Source organism: Parasteatoda tepidariorum, chromosome 12 (genome assembly GCF_982258835.1).
Source record: "Parasteatoda tepidariorum strain Cologne lab strain chromosome 12, Ptep-v5.0, whole genome shotgun sequence".
NCBI lineage: Eukaryota > Metazoa > Arthropoda > Arachnida > Araneae > Theridiidae > Parasteatoda > Parasteatoda tepidariorum.
This window is the reverse complement of record NC_141766.1, coordinates 1,553,916-1,578,464: the sequence shown is the minus strand read 5'-3', so window position 1 is coordinate 1,578,464 and position 24,549 is coordinate 1,553,916. Positions and strand designations below refer to the sequence as shown.

Here is a 24,549-nt window from a genome sequence, read left to right as displayed (position 1 = left end):
AATTTAATGCATCATGGTGATTAAGTCCAACATACCTGTTGCTGAATCAGGCGGAGATTTACCTCAAGCTGAAAAAATATATAAAATGACCAATTTTTGGAGTTAGAGAAAAAGAGTCCAGTTTCTATCTTTGTAAAACAACCATTTTTTTTTTTGTTTTAGACGATGAATGTTCAAAAAACACACATAAGGGAATCACAACATCTAAGGGAAGCAGGGACACAGCACGGTAGAAAAACATTTTCAAAACATAATCACAACATCTATGGGAAGCAGGGACACAGAGGGATCACAATCACGACATAAGGCTAGGCTGAACTGGTGGACATCTTATCAGCGAAGGGAAAAGCAAAAACACAAGGCCACACGGGATACGGGATCCACAACGCTTATTCATCTTTTTGAAAAACACGAAAGTTCCCCTCTCAAAAAATAAAGGAAGAAACTCCACCAAACAAAACCATGGCGAAAGAAAATGCTATCACAGCCGGACAGCGAAAGCACCCACGGGTGGGTGGAAGAAAGAAAAATCCCTGTTAAGGGATCGTAGTGTTACGGGATGTAAATTTTTCGAATGCCACCTGCTCCAAAAATGGGCGGTATTTATATAATCAGGTTGAAGATTGAAGTTAAAGTACCTAAAATGCAGCAGAATCGTGGCTAAAAGGGGAACCGATGTGAATTGATGAATCGCTTAAATATAATCACAATTATGCACTAACTGTGACCATAACGGACCATCTCCCATGTGCTCACATCAAAGGCTGCCGAAGGTCAACACCGTGAAGGTCGACAGGCAGTAAGGTGTCAGAGGAGAGGGGTCAGGGGTCGGCCTAATTTTTAGGTCACAATTTTATTAGAAATTTGTGATTAAGTGACACAATGTCACATTATACCCACAGCCGGGGAAAAAAAATTTTGAAGAAGAAAAAAAAAATTTTTTTTTAATTAAAACCTAAGAAGAAAAGCCAAAAATATTCGTAACCAAAAAGCCTTAAAATTAATAAATTAACAACCTGACATTCCAGTCCACCACTTCAGCCATAACAGACATTCAGATATTACATAAAAATTACATCTCAACCATTTTGACAGTAAATTGGCCTCAACTAGGAATGCTGTGCCCAAACATAGTTATAACTGTAATCACAACACACAAACATATGTACATAGCTGATCTTGAGTATTACAAATTAAAACAATCTCAATGGTTTGCTAAAAAGTGAAAAAAAAACAATCTTAATTGTTTGCTAAAAACAACAAAAACAATCTTAATTGTTTGCTAAAAACAACAAAAACAATCTTAATTGTTTGCTAAGAGACAACCAAAAACACTAAACGACAACAACAAGAACAATCTTAATTGTTTGCTAAAAAAACTTTTGACCTACCCAATAGTCAAAACCAAATTCACTCTACACGAAGTAGACAGCAAAAATTTATCTCCATAGAAAATAAAATTACAGAGATAAAGTGTGACTCAATGAGCATATGAAAAAAAAACTCACTCAGTAAATGTGAAAAATATTTTGAGGTAAAAATTAGCTCAAATGGTTCCTTGTAAGAAGGAATGAAAAAATAAATTTGCTTTTGTTTGCTGAAAAATGATTATAAAAAAATTGAGAATTGCAAACAAACGAAAAAAAATCAGGCTACCTTTGTAGACTGATGGTATTCCGAGTTTAAACGAATGAAAAAAAAATTTGTACAGCAAAATTTTGTACAACAATTCATGAATTGAAAAAAAATTTAGAATCAATCGAATACGACTGACAATTTAGTATTCCGAGTTAAAACGACAAAAAAATTTTAGTATACATCACAAGCATACCCCAGAAATCAAAGTCATTAGTGAGATCAATAAGTGCACAAAAAAATTAACAATTTAAAGCTTAGAGAAATTTTAAAAGCTAAAAAAAACTTAAGTTAAAAGAAACACCTAGGCAAAAACATTGAACTTAACACCTGCAAAAACTAAGCTAGAAATTACACCTTAAGATATCACAGACATTTTTCTCACTAAAATTTGATCATATAAAGTATGCTGTAACCATAGACATCATAGTCGAAACACAACTATGCAAAACAAACAACACAAACAAAAACAATGCCTATAGACAAAATTCATAAACAATGATCAAAAATGCTTATCATCAATACTTATAAGCAATGATTACTTAAAATGTTCATAAATAATACCTATAAACAATACTTAAAATGAAAATTAACAAATGCACATAATATGAACATAAATATAAAAAATGCTTGATGAACATAAAAATAAAAAATTGCTTGATGAACAAATATAAAAAAATGCTTGATGAACATCAAATATAAAAAAGTGCTTGATGAACATCAAATATAAAAAAAATGCTTGCAAGCAGACATAAACAAAATTAAAATCATCAACACCACAGATACACCAAAAATTTGTATCTAAACCCAGAGCTGTAGCCGTTTACTACATTCTGAAAAAAATCCAAAAGTTATGTAATAAAACCTTATTCATTACATACGAAAAGAAAAATATATATTGTACAGGAGTAAGGATCTAAAAAATGAAAAAAAATTGGCATTCGAAAATTGTATCATCCTCAAAGTTAAATTACGTGTTTACTAATGTTTAAAAAATGTCTAAAACATGACCTAACAATTATTAGCAAAAAAATTTGTAAAAGTTAGACAGGAACCAACCCAATGAAACACGCACCTAAAAAAAGTTATAAACTAAGGAGTCACTATAAGGAGAACCCCCCTCATCATCCACTATCAAAACAAATCACAATTTGAATACCTCCTTCAATTAAAAAAATGTACAATATTAAAAAATTAAGTTACAAAAAAATTCTAAAAAAATCATTGGTATTGTATGACAACTGCTACAAGACCCCGCTGTTCCACGGATATGCGACGACCAGCATCACACGCAGCGATGCCCAAATAACACTCGTCACACACATATCAATAAGTTAATTACAAAAATTATTCTCAAAAAAATTATTTGTTAAATTATAAGGACAAGCCTTAGGGATGGTGAAATTGTTAAAATTATCAGGCATAATTGCCAAATCAGAATTAGAGATTAAGTTATTTTTACTCCTGGTAACTATGGAATTCATTTACTAAAAATTTTGCTTACTGGATATGATATCATTGAAAACTGATAATTACTGTTAAAAACACTATCAGAAAAACATTACAATAAGCATATACCTAAAACCACTTGAATAAGAATAAAGCATAAAATTTTATCCCTTACTAAAAAGATATCATGTATATGTAACTGGAACACTTTTGTGAACAGTATGAAAAACAATCTAAATATTAAACCTAAGAACAAATATTACACCAAAAATCAGGAAAAAAATTTTCTTAATCAAAGGAATAAATGATATGACTTAACAATTACTTTGACTTATAAATCCATATAAAATTTCTTGAAAAACAAGTACTAATTACTACTGACAATTAAATATTTTATGAAGTATTAGAAATTAAACATGCAGATCCTAATAAAAATTAGAACTATTAAAATTTTCAAAAACAAGACTCATTTAACCTGTGGAAAAAAAAACTAATCTACTTTTACCATAAATTTATGTGAAATACTCAAATATTCAATAAACACAATAAATTTTAACCAATGGGATAAACCCCAATTACTCATTATGACTAATGATTAGATTCAACAAATTCTCAATCACATCTTATCTTAATATAAACAATGCAGTACTGTTACTTAAAATGAAATTATTCAACAAGTGAACCTGAACTTAAACCAAAAATATTAAAACTATAATCATTCAGTTACATAATTGCTGTGAGATTTGTGTTCAACCAACATGTAACCCTTGTAAACCTTTAATAACATTGAACATCAATTTTAAATAATAAAATCAAATCCTATTATAAAGTTGTTTTATGAAGAATTAGTTATTACCTTTTCTTAATTAAAGTTGTAATTGTAATTAAAATAGTTATCTTGATCAATTTTATCACAATATCAATATCACAAAACAATTGTATGACTCAATTACAGCAAATTATAACAATCAATTATTATTTTCAATCAACTTAAAAATCATCAACTTGGTTATTATATAAAAATTTTGTAAATAACCAAAACAAGAAATCACTTATCCAAAAAAGTTTAAACTTATTAAAATTGATCATATTGTATAATTCATTTTTGTTTACTTGATTATTCAATTCAAAACTATTGAAATAAATTGTTACTTGCTGAATCCGAAATTGAAAAATTTATTAAAATTTATTTGTATTTTAAACTACCTAAGTACATTATTTAAATCATATAATACTGAAAGAAAACACAAATAATTAAGATCAAAAGGATAAAACTTCTTAGAAAAACTTCTTTGAAAAAAACGCGCTAAGAAGCAGCAGAAATTTCAGAAAAAAGTATCAATACAAAACAAATGAAATAAAATAAAAATATGACCACCGAAGCCGACGTCTTCAGGGGGTACCGGCCCCGGTAGCCATTAAAAACAAAACCATTTCTATTTGAGGGAGAAGCAAAAGCTTAAAATATCTCCCTCAGTACCCCGATGGTTTTGTATAGAGGTCCAGGAAAAACAAGATACTACATTCAAAAGAATAAACAAATTACGAAAAGAAAATCAATAAAAATCATCAGAAAATTAAAAACTCACAGTCACAGGTCAAGAATAAACTTCAAAAGCAAGTGGAGGAAAAGAAAACACTAAAAACTGAAAAACAACGCCCCCTATAATAATGCGCAGTAGAAGTTTAAAAATGAAATGAAAAAGGTCAGGAGAATGAGATACGTAGATAAATTAATAGAATGCTTAACTGGGGCTGCTCAGTTAAGACTAGAATTGCGCCCTGTTAAAAGAAAAAATATATAAAAACTTAAAAACCATCAATCATTTTTTTAATTAAAAAATTAACATTACAAAAATTAAAAGGAAAATCATTTTTACTCAAATTATGTAAAAAATTATCCACAGCTTCCCGATAACTTTCAACATTATTACAAATTTTCTTGATCCTAACTAATTGCGAAAAAACAAGATTTTTGAAAATTTTACTACACAAATTAGTTTTAAAGTTGCAGAAAAAAATAACATTAAAATTAAAGGCTTTTCTTTTATCAAACACACCAATTTTAATAAAATTATTAACAATATCAATTTTAAAATCTAAATATTCAATATTAAAGCAATTTTCATTAGTTTTTTTCAGGACCAAATCACCAGGATAAATAGTATAAATAAAATTATAATCGTTACAATTAAACAAAATCAAATCATCAATGTATCGGAAAGCATTAAGTACTTTATGTTCAAGAAATTTAGCCTCGAAAAAGTGCAAAATATTATAGGGGACGTTGTTTTTCAGTTTTTAGTGTTTTCTTTTCCTCCACTTGCTTTTGAAGTTTATTCTTGACCTGTGACTGTGAGTTTTCAATTTTCTGATGATTTTTATTGATTTTCTTTTCGTAATTTGTTTATTCTTTTGAATGTATCTTGTTTTTCCTGGACCTCTATACAAAACCATCGGGGTACTGAGGGAGATATTTTAAGCTTTTGCTTCTCCCTCAAATAGAAATGGTTTTGTTTTTAATGGCTACCGGGGCCGGTACCCCCTGAAGACGTCGGCTTCGGTGGTCATATTTTTATTTTATTTCATTTGTTTTGTATTAAATCATATAACACACTTTAAAGAGCAAAAATTAAGATTCTCTGGTCAACCATAATATAATTAAAGACATTAAAATACACCAACCCAATAAATAATTAGTATTAACGGCACCAAGTGTACCAATTACTGGTTGGGAAAAATTTAGATTTAATTAATTGATATTATCGGTAAGAGGTTGTGCAAAACAAAAAAACAAAGATAAAGGTAACCAATTATCATGGCGCGTGACTATTACTATAGTGGAAAAGTACTTAAAAAATTTGCTGCAATAACCCTTAAAAATAAAAAAACAACAAACAAAATTAATGCATCATGGTGATTAAGTCCAACATACCTGTTGCTGAATCAGGCGGAGATTTACCTCAAGCTGGAAAAATATAAAAAATGACAAATTTTTGGAGTTAGAGAAAAAGAGAGAGTCCAGTTTCTATCTTTGTAAAACAACCATTTTTTGTTTATTTTAGACGATGAATGTTCGAAAATTACACATAAGGGAATCACAACATCTAAGGGAAGCAGGGACACAGCACGGTTGAAAAACATTTTCAAAACATAATCACAACATCTATGGGAAGCAGGGACACAGAGGGATCACAATCACGACATAAGGCTAGGCTGAACTGGTGGACATCTTATCAGTGAAGGGAAAAGCAAAAACACAAGGCCACACGGGATACGGGATCCACAACGCTTATTCATCTTTTTGAAAAACACGAAAGTTCCCCTCTCAAAAACCAAAGGAAGAAACTCCACCAAATAAAACCATGGCGAAAGAAAAAGCAATCACAGCCGGACAGCGAAAGCACCCACGGGGGGGGGGTGGAAGAAATAAAAATCCCTGTTAAGGGATCGTAGTGTTACGGGATGTAAATTTTTCGAATGCCACCTGCTCCTTCTTCTTCTTCTTTGAATTCTTTAACTAAGTACCGGCCCCGTCAGGGGCCTCGACTCATTCATCTCAATGGGGTTGAGATAATACTGCCGAAGCAGATCTGAAGTAGGTGTTGAAATTTGAATAGGTCGGGTAAAAAGTTCGTCTAGTGGCTGGGGTAGGCATTATGGAGAAAGTCTGTTGGCTAGGTCTTGAGAGATGGAAGGATTGAGGTGAGCAGTGAAACTACTACCTCGTCCTTGAGTAACTCCTGAAGCTCTTTGAAGATTTTCAGAAATCTTGTGGCATTGGATAGAGAGACTTTTGGTCTGCTAGTTGAAGCTCGATGGTTTCTCTTAGGCCGGGCACTGCAACCTGTAAAACAGGCTGGGTGATCGTCTTTACAGTTGGCGCAAGTCGCTGGGAGGGAGAGAGGCTTCTTGCAGAGATAAGTGAAGTGAGCTCCGGCACACTTCATACAGGCAGGTTCGTTGGGGCAGGATTTCTGCGTGTGATCAAATTTCTGGCACTTATAGCATTGAATAGTTAAGCGCCTTCCATGGAATTTCTCGATCTTAACTCGCAAAGTCAGTAAGTTCTCTAAGTTGATGAATTCCTGGTGTTCAGGGGAGTCTGGAAGTATCACTAGAAACAGGGGGAGGAGCTTGTAGCTATCGCCACACCTCTTTCTAAGCTGCTCGATTTTGATTGGACGATATCCATTCGCCTCGATATCGTTCCGGAGACTGTCCGTCTGATGGTCTGCGGTGAGTCCTCGCACGAGAAATCTGAGTTTTCTCGGCGGAGAATTGGATGGTGAATGTGGAGAAGGCTCCAATGGAGATGGTGTTGGTGGAGAACACTCCATCGGCTCTGGATCGGATGATATGATCTCAGGAGGGGTTACGAGACTGGGAGGAGAAGGTTCCTTGGATTCGCTGGCTTTGTGGTTCTTTTTCTTCCTGGGTCTTTTAGCAGGGGAACTCTTTGAATCCGGCTCCTTTTCTTTACAAGTCTCAGTAGTGGGTTCCATAGTGGTAGATTCCACCGAAGTCACAGGGGTAGCGGCTGATTCTGTGGGCACCTCCGTAGTCGTTTCAGATTCGATAGGCTTAGTTGTCTCCATTGGCATTGTTGTTGATGCGGGGTAACAAAAGGGGGGTAATTTATCCATGGATATTCCCTTCTAATTAATGTGAACTGTAATATCGCTGGTAAGACCTAAATTTAGTAAATTTTCTAAATCTGGTAAATGCTAACATTGGAATACGACAAGAGAGAGAGCACCACTACAACCTTATGACAGCTTGTTTATTGCTACCCTGACTGGTTACAAAACGGTACTGTAGATGGCGCTGGAGTAAAGATACAACATACTCCCCGCGTTGAAATAGAGCACTGTATTTCAAATATATTAGCAATGAAAATAATATCAAATATAAGTATAATATGCAAAACAAACAATTGGGAAATGACATCACTTTTCTTATAAAATAGAAAGCAAAAAAATATATACATATATAAAATTGACACACAATGAAATAACGTAATCAAACTTCAACTGGTACTGGAAAAATGGAATATTTGCCTCTACGGGCAATGAATATTTTTAGGGTTGCAATAAAAGAGTCCGATGCTAGATTAGAAACAATTTCAATGTGGATAGCTTTAGTTACAAGACATACAAAAATAGCAATAAATATTTTTTGAAACGGACCCTTACGTTGATTTTTGTTTTTTACTGAAAAAGGTCCTGCGAAATCAGTACCAGAATTTAAAAAAGGAAAAGTCGGTTTACATCGAACACTAGGCGAATCTCCAAATTTTTGAACTAAAAATCTAGGTTTAAACTTAGTGCAAATGACACAATCATGAACAATTTTCCGAGCCAAATTCCTACCATGTATTATCCAAACTGTTAGTCTTGACAAATTTAATAGCGTCTGTGCACCTATGTGACAATTTGATTTATGTAAATTTAATAAAATAAGCTCAGAAATTTTATGATTTTTAGGCAAAACTATGGGATGTTTGCTCTCATAGGGCAAATCAGAATTTGTTAGACACCCTCCAACTCTTATAACATTTGCTGAATTGTCAAAAAATGGAAACAAAAATTTCAGTTTGCTTTAAACATGTACTGGTTTACCTGATTTCAGTAATTTAAATTCTTCTGCTAAAGATTCCTGCTGCACAAATGAACATATCTTTAATTCTGCTTCACTTACCTCACAGGATGTAAGATTTCCACTTCTCTTAATTTGATTCTTACAGTTGTAAATAAACCTGTATACATAAGACATTACATTAATCAATTTTGAATAAGAATTTGCTATAGAAAATATTTGGTTTGAAAAACTGAAATGAGAAATTAATATATTAATGTCCTGCGATGGCTTGAGTTCAGATTGATACATCTTTGAGTAGCTTTCGGAAAAAAGTTCACTTTCAGATTCTGAGTTCTTCCTTTGATTAATGGAATTCGAACCCTGCCACCATAATGAGTGATGTAAAAGTTCCTTTGCTTCACAACCACGTGACAATATATCCGCTGGATTGGATATCGACGGAACATAGTTCCAAACACAATTCTGTGATAGTTGTTGGATTTCTTTCACTCGATTGGCGACATATTGTTTTAACTTTAAACAGTCAGTTTTTATCCATGCGAGAACTATTTTTGAGTCTGAAAAGATATAGCACTGTTCGTTGGGGGCATTCAGAGAGTTCCGTACTTTGTCCAGTAGCCTGCATGCCAATAGAGAAGATAACAGTTCAAGACGTGGAATAGTCAGTTGTTATATAGGAGCAACTCTTGACTTAGAACACAACAGTTCTGATGTAAGAGGGCCGTCTACATTTCGAGTTTGTACGTAAATTGCTGCTCCGTAAGCAAGTACACTGGCGTCGGCATTAACATGTAGTTCCATTCCTGATGCATTGTCTGTCACTTTGCGTTTCGCATGTAACTTGTGTATGGCTGGAAGATTGTGAACAAAAAATTCCCATTCTTTGGCTAAATCTGGAGGAAGCACATCGTCCCACGTTAACTTGATTGTCCAGAGTCTCTGAAGGAAGATTTTTGCTTTTGTGATAATTGGGCCTAAAAGTCCAAGCGGATCAAAGATACGTGCTATGACGCTAAGAACATCTCTCTTTGTATAGGTTTTTTGCCCTTTTAACGAAGTGAGTTGAAACCGGAATTCATCTGTTCTGGCATTCCAGATGACACCCAACGTTTTTGTAGTCTCTTCAGTGTTGGTAAATCTGTGCTCTACGACATCAGTTGACTCGTCTAATTCAACTGCATTGGTTCTCCACTTATGTAACTTCATACCACAAGATCTTAGAAGACCAGACAACTCAGATTTAAGACGCACAGCTGTAAGTACGCTATCCACTCCACTGACTACATCATCCATGTAACTATCCCTCTCGAGAACCTCGGCATCAAGAGGAAATCTTTTAGACTCATCTTTGGCTGCCTGGAGGATTGTTCGAGTGGCCAAAAAAGGAGCTGAAGTTGTGCCGTATGTTACGGTTTTCAATCGGTACGTTTTGCACGGTTGATACTCGCTTGTTTTCCAAAGGATGCGAAGAAGGTTTCTTTGGGAAGGCTCAACTAATATTTGACGGAACATTTTTTGAATATCTGTCGTGAAGACAATGTGATGTTTACGGAAACGCACCAAAATGTCGAAAATGTCCTCTTTCACCTGTCCTTTCATTTGTAGATCATTTAGGCTTACACCAGTTGAAGTAGAACAGAGGCGTTGAAGACTACTCTGAGAGGAGTTGTTGTCTTTTCAGGGCGGTAGACTCCATGATGCTGCAGATAGCAGTGAGGATAATTGCTTTTATCAACTGGATCTTGATCATCCTCTTTTTCTAAGGGCTCCATGTGACCCATATCTAGGTATTCTTGCATGAATTTAATATAAAGACTCCTCATAGTGTCATTTTTAGAAAGCCGTCTCCAAAGCTGATTAAGTTTTTGCTCTGCTAAATATTTGGATTCTCCCAACTTATGGAGATCTTTGATTGGCATTTGAACTATGTATCTACCAGTGCCGTCTCTCTTGTGCGTATTTTGATAATGCAGCTCGCATAAATTATCTTCTAGGCTCATGTAATGCTCTTTTGAGCTTAAGCATTCCTCAACTTCCCAAAATTTTCTCAGGGTTTGCTCTAAAGTGTTAGTAGATTGGCTGATTAACCCACAGAAGTCTTTGGTTTTGTCCTGACTATTTGTACCTATTGTTCCCGTAAAGATAAACCCAAAAACAGAATTTCTTAAAACTATTTCAGTACCTGGTATGTTAATATCACCTGTTCTCATAATTTCAAAAAATGCTTCTGCTCCTATGAGCATGTCTATGTTAGCTGAATTTGCGAAAATATTAGGTTCTGCTAAATATATGTTTTTAGGTAACTCAAATTTCTTCAATGAAAATGGTGCCGTTGGAATAAAATCTGTTATCTTTTTCACAACTAAGAAATCTAATGTTTTAAAATAAGTCCCATCCCTGTTAGTAATATCTGCCTGTAATTTCCCTTTTACAGCAGTTTTATTATTACCTAACCCTGCAATGGGGTTTATTTTTCGCAATGGGACCTCTAATACATTAGCAAGCGCTTCGGTTAAAACGTTAGAAGTTGAACCACTGTCTAAAATACACCTAGCTTTAATAAGAGTACGAGTTTTGGAACTCCTAATAAATACCTCATATGTTGGCAAAATACCACTTTTATTAGAATAACGAGTATTTTTATTTATTAGTGATAAAGTTTGAGCATTAAATTCGGTAGCATTAATATTCGGAAATGTATTTTCCAAAGCATTAGAATCATCAACATTTGAAATAAGAGATTGCTGACGCGACGAATCATTTACATTTTCCCTTTGACGCCTATGAATTAATGTATTATGTCTGCGACCACAACTCGAACAAGAATGTTTCGATTTACAGTTTCCCACTGAGTGCGATTTCGATAAACAATTATAACATAATTTATTTTTTGATATGACTTCAGTTCTTTGCTCTACATTAAGCTTCAGAAAATAATCGCACTTAAAAATGGGATGGCTATTTGAACATAAAACACATGGCGGTACTTTTTTCTCATTGACTAAAAATGATCCTGACCTTGACTTTTCTGGTTTCACTTTTAGTTGTGCTGTTTGAGAAACATTATGATAACTTTCTAGAATTTGTGCTCTTTTTTCCAAAAATAATAAGAAAGAATCTAATTTTGGAACTTCCTGCGTGCTTAAACTTAATTCGTATTGTTTTCTAGTTTCTTTGTCGAGTTTTGAAATGATAATATTTAAAGCGAAAATGTCTGATAAATCATTTCGTTTATATTCCGAAACATGAAGAGCTCTCAGATTTTTTCTTATAGTGTCAATTAGGTGCCTAAGTTCCTTGGCGGACTTATTGTTTATTTTTTCGACATCTAATATTGCTTTTATGTGACTCTCAATAATTAAGCGTTTATTTTCGTATCGCTTCTCCAACGCTTGGAATAATGACTGAAATGTATCGTCAAGCGTTTTTTGCCTCTCCTATTAGAGAAGAATTTAAGTAATGCAACTTTTGTATATCATTTAACTGCTCATTTGAAGTAATAATGTTGTCAAATTGTATTTTAAATAATTTCCACTCATCGTATCTTCCTGAGAATTTTGGAATGGGTATTTCAGGAAGAGTTATGCTTTGTTTACGTGCAGTTTTTTCTTTTACATTTTGCGGGTTTTGCATTAACGTATTTTCTAAATTTGATTGATTTAGAGTTTTGAAACACGTTTTTATGGTGGTTTTTGCGTACAGTAATTTGTCATTGTACTCTTCGCTTGTTGCGATTTCTTGTTCGTATTCCGTTGCATTTGTTATAAGCTCTTCAATTTCTGAATTTAAGTTTTTAATGTCTAATTCTTTACTAATTAAAATTTCCTGCAACTCGTTTAGTTCCGCTTCATTTGTTTCATAAGTTTGTTTACTTTTATTTTGCATAAACGCGTCTAATCGAGTTATTGCTTTCGAAATACTTGATCGAATTGTGGTACGTTTCTTTCTTAATTTGTCAATTTTTTCCATTGTTAATTGATTTTAATTTAGAAATTCCTCAATTGTAATAAATTTTAATATGAATAAGTAAGATGAATCATTTAAAACAAAACAATACAAATGTATTTGTGATTACCAAAATCTATACAGAATGTTTTAATTGTTAAGACACTACTTTTACTAAATACAATAAATTTGAAAGTTTATTTAGGTTATATCTAATTATATATTGTAAAATTATTTACCTGCGGCGCTGAGCGGACCATTATGTTGTTGATGCGGGGTAACAAAAGGGGGGCTAATTTATCCATGAATATTCCCTTCTAATTAATGTGAACTGTAATATCGCTGGTAAGACCTAAATTTAGTAAATTTTCTAAATCTGGTAAATGCTAACATTGGAATACGACAAGAGAGAGAGCACCACTACAACCTTATGACAGCTTGTTTACTGCTACTCTGACTGGTTACAAAACGGTACTGTAGATGGCGCTGGAGTAAAGATACAACAGGCATGGTTGTATCAGTAGGCTCCTCAGTAATCAGCTCACTATTCTTCCTTAACAGGATTGGAACTTGGAGTTTGTCAAGCAGCGTGGGATATGAGGTGTGACTCAAAATGTACAGTTGATCGTCTATAAGAGCATCGTCGATTAGCGTATAACTCCGCAAACTCCATCCGCTCGTCATCATCCGTAAGTTCAGTGAATACGTAAGAGCTCAGTTTAGGCCGAACGGCCTGCCGCTTCCCTCCACGTGCGCATTGGCGATAAGAAATAATAGCAGAGCTTGGTCTAAATGATTGATGCCACCTGCTCCAAAAATGGGCGGTATTTATATAATCAGGTTGAAGATTGAAGTTAAAGTACCTAAAATGCAGCAGAATCGTGGCTCAAAGGGGAACCGAAGTGAATTGATGAACCACTTAAATATAATCACAATTATGCACTAACTGTGACCATAACGGACCATCTCCCATGTGCTCACATCAAAGGCTGCCGAAGGTCAACACCGTGAAGGTCGACAGACAGTAAGGCGTCAGAGGAGAGGGGTCAGGGGTCGGCCTAATTTTTAGGTCACAATTTTATTAGAAATTTGTGATTAAGTGACACAATGTCACAGTCAGTTTTCGTCATTCCTTCGACTTCAAGGGTAAAATAAATCGCGTATCATCTTAAAAGATTTTTAAAAAATTATGCAATTTATATTTTTGAATGGCAATATAACAAACACCAAAGAGAAGAGCGGAGAACATATTTTTAGTTTTCTATTCTTTTTTAGTCTAAATATGACCAATGCTGTGAGTATTTGAAATCGTTTAACTACAAAGTGATAATGAAAAATATTTAAAATATTGCTGAGTTAGTAGAAAAAATTTTTACTAAATTGTTTCACCTATGAGTGTTAGTTAAACATAGAGATTTAATAAAATGAGTAGCTACAACTAAAGCAATCAAATAGATTCAATAAAAATTAGTAGCAACAAAAATTAGTACCAATAACTAGCAAATTAAACAAGTACTTGAATTTCACTTACTGAACAGTCTAGGGATTTGAACCATGTTATTATAATAAAAATTTAATAAAACTTAATCAAAAAATTATTTATTCGTAAATATAAATTTTATATTATTTAACTTATTCTTCTTCTACTAGAAAACTAACATGACAACAAAGCGACCAGCTTACTGTACCTCAAATATTTTCTTTATTCCAATTCTTGAAAAGTAGTTTATGACTTTACTGAACAAAATCTTCACGTTTTTTTGGTATGAAATCAGTAAATTTGCACCTCTCCGAACAGAGGGAGAAAATTGAATGAAACCGAATCTTAATTTCCCAATTAGCTTTGAGAATAAAATTACTTCACTTTCTATTTGAATGATAAATTGATTTTCTAGTTAAAAAAAATAAACAATATTTAATATAAAAACGAAAAAAACAATATTTTTAATTGGAATGAAATGTCTCCTTGCCGGTAGGGAGATCTACTCATCCTAGCGTCTGCATCTAGAGAGACCGTTAAATTGAAATGTAGCACTGATGAAAATAATTAAAGAAAGGAACGGTTTTTAAATTTTAAAAAAAAGTAACTCCTATGCGCAAATAAGTTTTTAGATACGTAATAGCTAAGCTCTTCGCAGATAACTCTGCCCCCGCAGTATCCGGTGACGTCATAAACCAGTGGCGATGTGGTTGCGAATTGTGAAATGGTACCTCACTTGCTTTCCGAAGTTTGTAGCGTAAGGACGTTTTGGAACATCTTAGCTTAACCCAATCCTTTCTTCTTTTTTTTTAAATCCTTTGTTTACCCATCGTTAGCATAGCCAACTGTCCTCGTCTAGACAATGCCACAATATGTCAGACAATTGGAAAACTTAAGGTGGGGCAATCACAAGCTACCTGTTCTAGGGACCTCTGGGTTTCAAGAAATATATTGTCCACTCTGTGGGTAATTCAATTCAAAGAGACAAGAACAATTGTCCGCCAACCTGGTCAAGTCCACGAAAGGGTAACAACGCCTACTCAAGACCGTTATTTGAGACTTCTAGCCAAAAGGGATAGGTCCTCGACATTGACGCAACTGTCTCGCTACCTGCATAATTTACCATATCCGGAATTATAGAGACACAAGTGGTCTGTATGCATGTGGCCTGCATGTCCTCTAACGTTGTAGAAAAGGACAACTATGGGGCCACGGGGACGAGATCCTTGATCCCCATGTCAGACTTTTCCGCAGAGCATATGGACCAAATTTTATCTTTATGGGCGATAACGCCCGTCCACACAGGCCTTAGTTAGAGGGCGAATACCTGATATTCAACAATTAGAGTAACCTGCGATGTCCCCTGACATTAATCCTATTAAACATGCATGGGAAGCTCAATTATAGCTCAAAGATCTGCTCCAACGACCATCGATGAGCTCAAGTTAGCCTTGGTGCAAAAGTAGGTGCGATTGCCATAAGGACCCTGGTAAGCAGTATAAAACGCCGATGCGAGAGTTGTGTAGCTGTTAGAGGCGACCAGACACCCTATAAGATACAGGGGGTTGACAAAATATAGGAAACGCTTCTATACAAGTACATTTTTCCATGTTTCTCGTCGTGAAATATTTTATAAGTTCAAAAGTGAAATATTTTATAAGTTCAAAGATCATCAGATTTCTCATACATATCAATGAAGTCTAAAGCTTTTCGAGGTTTAAGGGACCGACAATAAATTACAAACCGAAAATAGTGTTTTTGAACACCCTATGCCAAGAAAAGTAGCAATAGATTTGTAACTTGTGACAGCTATTTTAGTTATTATATGCAATAATGACGCAAAATTTCGTAAGCGTAACTTAAATATTTATGGAGATACGGACTTTTTTTATGAAAGAACTAACTTGTCTTACATTTTTTTTTTTTATAACTTTAAAAATATTCAATAAAACCAAACAAAATTTTTAATCATAGTAAGTAATTTAAAATTAATCGCAAAATTTTTGTTTTAAAATTTGAGAAAAATTCGTTTAAAACTGAGTAAGATATGAGTAATTAAACTAATTCTTTTATATTGCACAGGCACGGGAAAAAATTTTAAAAAAATTCCTAGTTTTAAAGTGAATTGTATTTGGCAGCTAATAAAAAAAGTTCGATTTGAATCTCTTAAAAATTTAAAATGTTTCAAGCAATTTTAAAAGTAGTTTTCGTTTTTTTTTTATTAAAGAAAGCTCAAAATGCTAAGGAATTTTCTACAAATATTATTTTGTATCGGAAGACGGAATTTAATAACAAATGATAATATCTTACAATAAATGTTCTTACATCAAAATGTGATTTAATAAGAAAGAAAACAGGCGGGAAAATATATGCTTTTATGGGGGTTGATACCCAATAATGCCGGGGTCATTTTTAATAAATTTTGTTTAATAGTACAAAATGAAGTATGCGAAAAAACCCTCGTCATTTTAAATTTTTAAGATATTCAAATCAAACTTTTTTTAATAGTTGCCAAATAAAATTCACTACAAATCTAAGAAAAAAATTTTTTTAATTTTTCCCTCGCATGCGCAGTATGAAATAATTACTTTAATTACATGCGCAGTTTTGAACGAGTTTTTTCCAAATTTAAAAAAAAAAATTATAAATAATTTAAAACTGTTCTAAAAATTCTGTTTAGTTTTATTGAATATTTTTAAAGTTATAACAGGAAAACGTAAGATAAAAAAAATTAGTTTTTCATGAAAAATATCCACATCTCCATTAATATTTTAGCTAGGCTTGCGAAAGTTTGTATAATTATTTCATATAATAATCAAAATAACTGTCACAAGTTACAAATCTATTGCTACGTTTCTTGGCATAGGGTGTTCAAAATAATTATTTTCCGCTTGTAATTTATTGTTAGTCCCTCAAACCTCAAAAAGTTGTAAACTTCATTGATAAATTTAGCACTTCTGATAAAATAATTCCTTTAGTATTTCTGGAGAAATATAAAAAAAATATATTAGTATAGATGTGTTTCTATTATTTTGTCCTGTAAGTTTTTCTCGGACAGACAGAGTATCGGTGACTCTTGTACTGGTTTCCTTATTTAGGGTACAGATTGTGCCTATTTTGTTTTTCTATATATTGGTCTTCGATAAGATGATACTTCATTTGGTTTTTATTTGCTTTTTTTCATTTATTGCAACAACAAAAAAATCATTTGTCCTTTCCATTATGTAAAATAGGTAGAATACCAACCCTAAATCTTTTTGCCTCAACATTTTGTTTTCAAATCGTTCAGGTTGATTAAATTGCTTCCAGGGCACTGTGGGCTCGAAGATCATGATCTTTTTTGCAAAAAATTCAAAAATTAAATTTTCATCTAAAACATGTGTTGGCAGTTTTAATATAGCCCAAATTAAGTATTCATAATCATTCCAAACAATATAATTTACTTTTTGGACCGACGAGAGTACAATGTAAGGAAAAATATGTTTAAAAATTTTTTTTTTCAATGTAACTTTTAAATTTTTATTTCAGAAATATATATAGGAATTTCTCCTTACTGTTACATTTTTATCAGAGTAATTAGTCTGAAATTATGGTGCAATTTTTCAGTTTGTTAGATTCGTTAATACTCTTGACATACTTATAGTTTATATCTTATCATTTGACATTTTACAATGTTTGAATGACTTTCAAAACTTAGTTCCAAAAAGTTTCACGAGATAATTAGCTAAACTTTTTTTGTTATCTTCTTTGATGTCTCTTCTTTCGAAAAAACCTGCCCCATTTTGCCCGTATTGCAAACGTGGACTGAATATACCGAAAAACAAAAGTTGTGTTTTTTTCATGTTTTCGCGTTATTTCGTAATTAATTCGCATTATTTTGTAACATTACTTCGGAAATATAATTTGCTTTTCATTTTTAATATAAAATTACGAAAATTATAATATTTTCATGACTATATTTAATTATTTAAACGTACTTAATTATTTTTTTTATTTTTGCTGGTCATATTTCAGCCACCATTTTGTTTTTTTGGGTATTTTTAGTGTATTTCAAAATTTCAACTATGAATTCAATTTACCTGCACATAAAAACCCCTAAATAAAAAACCCCAAATTTTGAAACAAATTTTATCAAAATACTAATTTTGGCCCCGAAACCTTGGATGCTGGCCCACTGTGCAGGGTAAAACTATAAATACGCATTTTAAAGAGACATTTTCTGGAGAGCGCAAAATATAATTTTTAGATAATAATATTTGTTACATCACTTTACATGTTTAAAATTAGTATTGCCAACTAACAAACTTCACGTGAGTTTTAAATACTCATAATGTAGAACACCAACGCTTAACTAAATTTATCAATTACCCCGTTAGAATAATTTTATTTTTGCTTTATAACCGTCGTTGGGCAGCCGACCCAATTCTGGGTTTACGACTACTAATGTTCAACTCCGTAGCCTTGTAATTTTGAACCAATCCAGATGACAAGGAAACTCTTGGATCAGTATCTCCAAAGGTATGATTTGTTATGGGAATATGGAGGACTGTGTGACTCGACATATTTAACGTGCATTAGTCACCATTTACTATACGGAAAGTCTTCGGCCGGCGGGGATCAAACCCACGACCTTGTGCATGGACCCAGTGCCCTACCAACAAGAATTATTGAAAGCATTTTAATACATTACTTTTTCATGTCTGAAATCAAACTAAATGAAAATTGAAACACCACCAGATCATGCGCAATGGGCTAAGTAAAATTTATAAAAATTTTAAGAAATAAAATTTAAAATTTTTTTGTACTTTTTGAAAATATCCTTAAAATATATAGAATTTTTCTACCATTATTAAAATATCATTCTACCTATCTACCATTATTAGCTCCAGAAAAATAAAAACAATAAAAAAACTAAAAACTCCAATGATATAGATAAATATAGAATATATAGATAAATATATAGATAAATAAATAGAATAAAAATGAATATTCTGCATATCGTTGATTGATCATTCTAAATTTTAAGATTTTATATTGATCTATGAATATTATATGGATTTTTTATCATTTAGTGCTCTCATTATTCATAGTACAAAACAGCTAGTAAAATACTGTTTTGTATCTAACAATTCGTGACAGAAAAATAATTTCCTTTGTTGCTAGTTGGAATGACTTATTTATTTTTATCTGTTTTGTTTAAAGGGAGGGGCTTAGAAAACACTGGAGTAGGCTTGGAGTAGGCTAGAACAGGGTCGGACTGGTCATGACATAAAATTGTGATCGCCCCCAGAGCCCCAGTTACTGTGGTGGGCCTCTTTGAACATAGGGCCCTGAGATCCCATGCAAATTTAAAACAAGAAATTCCTAAAAAACTTTCTCATAATTTTAGAACATTTTATTGCTTTATTCCCATTTTAGCTCTAAAAATAAAATATTTTTTTTTCTAGTTTGTTGAATGAATAATACTAAAACCATGACAGAACGTCCAAATTAAGACCATTACTGAAAACAGCATCTAAACTTAACTGATAACAAACAAGTGCTGCGTCTCCATTATAAAAGAGGGACCCCACCTACAAGATATTTGAAGCCAGGGGGGTCCATAAAATTTAACCCCTCCTGGAAATGACCCCATTTAGAAGACAATTTTTTCTTTAAATAAATTACAAACAAAATTAACTTGTTTCTTATAATGATTTTTATGGATAATAACATGCTGGACTAACAAAGTAATACTTTAATTTGTGGGGGTCTTTTAAATGGCACATTTGCTACATCGATTAAATAAGAAAGTGTTTAAAAATTGAACGTAAAATATTTAACTTTTTAAATAATGTTTGAAATTTCTTAGAAATTATGTAAATCAAGTTATGAATAACAAAACCAAGAATATTTTATTAACAGTTCTGAAAATTCGGTAATCATTCCACCCTACAAATTTCATTCTTTTAAAGGCTCTTTTTATGTGCCCTTCTGGTCCCCATAATGTCAGTCTGACCCTGGTCTAGCAACATTACATATATGAGATGAGCACCTTTATATCGAGAAACTAATTCTCCCCCCCCCCCGTTCATAATCATGTCTTTCTGTTACACTTAAGGTAACGGTTCATTTTGAGACGTTAGAGAAGAAGTGAAGACATGTAATTTTTGTTTATTTTTGCAATTTGTAAGTATTCTTTGAAAATTTTATTGTTTCTATAACTCGTTTTCTTTTGGATGGCCTTCACGGGTCAATGATAATGGAGCACGTTTCTACAAAACGAATCTTAACCTTGAACCTTGCTGTATAAAACATAAAATAATAAAATGAAGTATCTTCTTCAACCAGTGTATCCCAACTTTTAAATTGCAGTGATAAAAAAAGTGTTTTTAAAAATCAGTTTTCGAAAATTGCAGATCCAATATTCAAAAAAAGTTCTTAGCTGCGTCTTTCTTTAAATAATAAAAAAAATGGACCCAGCAATAAGTCCACTATAAACAATGATTCCTTTCATCCAAAATCTTTGAAAAAATATTTCAAAGCATATTGCAATAGTGTTGTTGGAAATACAGTGCACTCCCGATTATCCGGGTTAATCACCGGGACAGGTCGCACGGACAATCGAAAAACACGGATAATCCGAAAACTCCTTTCATTAAAGAAAAATTCAATATCAGTACAAAAAATGTAAAAATTACTGACATTTGCATGCATAACATCAAACTAGTAATTTTCCTTATTAAAAAATGTGTAATGCGTCTTCGCCATATATCGATACACATATTTTACGAACCGCATTAATGTCACCGTAATCAAATCCTCCCATATAATCTAATAAAGTTTCCACAGAGCAGCAGAATGAGAAATTGTATTTCATTCATTTACTACATCTTCTGCATCAGTTACTATCATCACTATTTGATTTAACAACATAACGATGTCTTCATCAGTCAAATACTGCCAGACTCACTTGCATCACTTTGAAACCAATCTTCTAAATTTTTTTCATCAAGAATTTCGAAACCTTAGATTTCTTTTGCTTGTTCGAGAATACTGTTATCATATTTTTCCTGAACATCTGAAGAAGATTGTTCATCAAGCGGTATGATCTTTCTCCAAGATCGTGATAACGTAGACGATTTTAATTTTGACCAGGCTGCTGATATTCCATATACTTCAATCCAATAACGAATATTGCTTCCAAAAATTTGGTAGTGTTATAACTTCATGAATCAAAATTTTTTAATCCTGAAAATGTTTCTCTTTATATTTTTTGTGTGACTCCGGAATGAGCACGGATAATCCGCAAACCGGAATAATCCGCGCACGGATAATCAAGAGTGTACTGTAGTGATTGCTAAAGTACAGAATTTTCTTCAGGAACTTTTTGAATAACTAAATATATACAGTCTCCATACAACATAGGATCCCTATGAGCGAACTTATTCCTGTAACAAATTTTTTAATCGGAGTGTTAAGAAATATTCAAAATATAACCATAATTATTCATAATTATGGTTATATTTAATTAAGAAATATTCAAAATATTCCATATAACGCATGTAACGAAGTCACTGTATTCCTAAAACGAACTTCATTACTTTTAGAGATTTTTAGATGTTTTTATTTCAATCATTTTAGAAGAAAGTTGCAATTTAACATGGAACAAACTCGCCCTTCCATATGCATGTTCATGGAACCACTCGCATTATTCATTTAAAACATTCCTTCATACATAATGTGCATTACCTCATTTTTACAATCATAATTTTACAGTCATAATTATATACTTGTGAACGTAGGACTCGCATAGAGAATAAAATAGACTGGGAATTTTATGGCCTTTATTTACATGCCTGCAGAAAGGAAAACTCCCCGAAGACTCACCGTGTAGTAAATGGTGACTGGTGCACGTTAAATCTGTGGGGTCACAAAGCCGTCCATACCTCTGGAGGCACTGAATTCGAGATTAATCGTTCTTTAGTTCAGGTCAAAAATTACGATATGCGGAGGAATGAATGGATGTGTGAATGGGACTGCCCTTTAAAAAGGGCTGTGACGTGTGTGTGAGTGACTGAAGACGAACTTCTTGACCTTAGATGGCGTTACTGAAAAACAAGAAACGCTATCTCTGTCTTAAATTCGCTTGGTTTCTCCAAGCAGGCTTGCTTATTAATTGGCAAGTGACATGAACAACATCACAAGTAAATTTCAGTCCACTATAAATGAACTACCAATTTCTCAGCTGCTCACTATAAGCTGCTCACTATAAATCAGTTAAGACAGTATTTTGGTTGGTGTCCACTAAATCCCGGGTTCATAATAACTGGGTTTGATTGTATGTCATTTATATATACTCATTTACAATTTAAATATTTTTCATACAGTTCCATTTTTACCCCGTCTTATACATATTTTTAATTGGGTATGCTTCTTGTAAAAAGAAGATAAAATTGTTATATCTGTCATAATTCCTATTATTTTTACATATTCTAGACCAGGGGTCACCAAACGGTGAGCCGTGAAGGAACTGCAAGAGAATAAGAATTTTTGTTTTGGTAGCTGCATATTAACCTCCTTCCCACTAATTGAACATAATTAATCCTCCTTTCACTTTTTCTTATCTCTGATCATACAATTTTCAAATTTTCAATTGAACTTATAGTAAATAACGTAATAGTAAATATGTAATGAATTTATTTGAAAACTTACCATCTTCTACAACTTTTTGATTAGTACAGTTTTTAGAAATTGTGAACCACATCAATATTCACTGCTAGAATTTCATTCTAAAATTACGGTAAAATAACAGGCAGTAGTCTATCCATCCAATTAACCGTAAAGTTTACGGTTAAGGACATTTTTTACCTTAACGGTTTTCAAACTGTTTACAACTACCATGGTTAAAAAAAGCATGAATGCGAAACTATACAGATTTTAGCCATTTACAACTAGCAAAATTATAAAAGAATAAAAAAGAAATTTAACTGGACGGTAGAGCTAGACTTCTTGTTAGGTACTGGGCATTGGAGCCAGGTTGCGTTTGAGTTGTGTTTTATCAAATGAACAGTGTAATGTGGTTTAATTAGTTTGGTTTAATTGTTAGCTGTTTGTTTCACCAATCGTGAGAGATGGAAAATATTAGATTTCTTTGTGTTAAGCAGTTTTATGGGGCTACCATCCATGCGAGAAGGATAGTATTGTATTCTAATAGTCCAGGGTCACAAATTGGTGAGTGCAAGACACTGGAAACTCTTCATGTGTTGAAAGTAATTAAGTAAATATTGTGGTTTCAACGCTGGTATTTGAACCCCCGTTCTGTTGGTCATGAGATTGACAGATTAGCTCTCTCAGCTATAATATGCCCCCAGCTGCTCATTAGGTGGACCTAATTGGTGCAGTAAAATTCTGGTTGTTTAACCGCATTAAGTGAAAGCAGTTAATAAACCGTTTTTCTCACAGTTATTAGTTTGAGTACCTTATTATATACAGATATTTAACAGTTTTTCAAATACGGTAAAATTACAATAAAATGAATTGTTAATTTATCATTTTTTCCGAGACAGTGTTGTTTTGTAGGGATATATTTATCTTCTAATCAGTCGTGGAAATTTCACCCTCCATCAAAGAAAAAAAAAACAAGTTGGTGATCCATGAAAAAAAAAATTCTGCTTGGTGGTCCGTGAGAATCAAAAGATTAGCCACAGCTGTACTAAGCTTATAGCCCAGTCAAAATAGTTTCGTCTTCGAACTCATTCCCAGAAAGCTGGAAATCATTTTATTTTACCATAAGCATCAGAAATAAGAATAATATGAGTTTGCGAGCGAAACTATGCGCCAAATTCAATGCTAGTGAAAACTAAAAATAGATCATTTAACATAAATATCAATCTAAAATAAAAAAGAAACTAAACAGGTTTGTTCTGCACTTTTTTCACCCCCGATTCCCAGAACATCTCCGCTAAACATATACTAAATATTTTTTTAAAAAAGTTTATTTACTTTGCAATGTGGGAAAAAAAATTGATTATTTTTACTTTTTTGCTCGTTTTATATGCAAAACAGTAAAGTTTGATGCCTCTTGAAAACAGAATTCGATGCTCGAAATCTTTCACATGTTTTATTTGGAGTGGTATTTACTGTTCACGGACGTTTAAATGCAAGCGCAACGTATTTAATTTTTTTTTTTTTTTTTTTTTAGGGTGAAGCGAAAAATTTTGCTTATTTTTTATTACCGATTTCGATCAAACGGCTAAATCAAATCTAATGCTTAAGTACATCATTCGATGCTCAAATTACGGATTTTTAATTTTGTTTCATATATAATTCTGCGTATGACGCACTCTTTAGATGTTACGAGGCAAAACTTAAAAAAGTGCCAAAATTTTCAGATTTTTGGCTCTCAAAACTTTAGTTCAGTTCATAAACCGTCTTAAGCTCATACTATTCTTATTTAG

At 32.8% G+C, this 24,549-nt stretch overlaps 1 protein-coding gene across 1 annotated transcript in view; it reads left to right on the top strand.

Annotated features, from left to right (window-relative positions):
• LOC107449503 (uncharacterized) overlaps positions 1-24,549 on the top strand; it is a 114,476-nt gene that overhangs the window by 17,239 nt on the left and 72,688 nt on the right. The window lies entirely within an intron of this gene.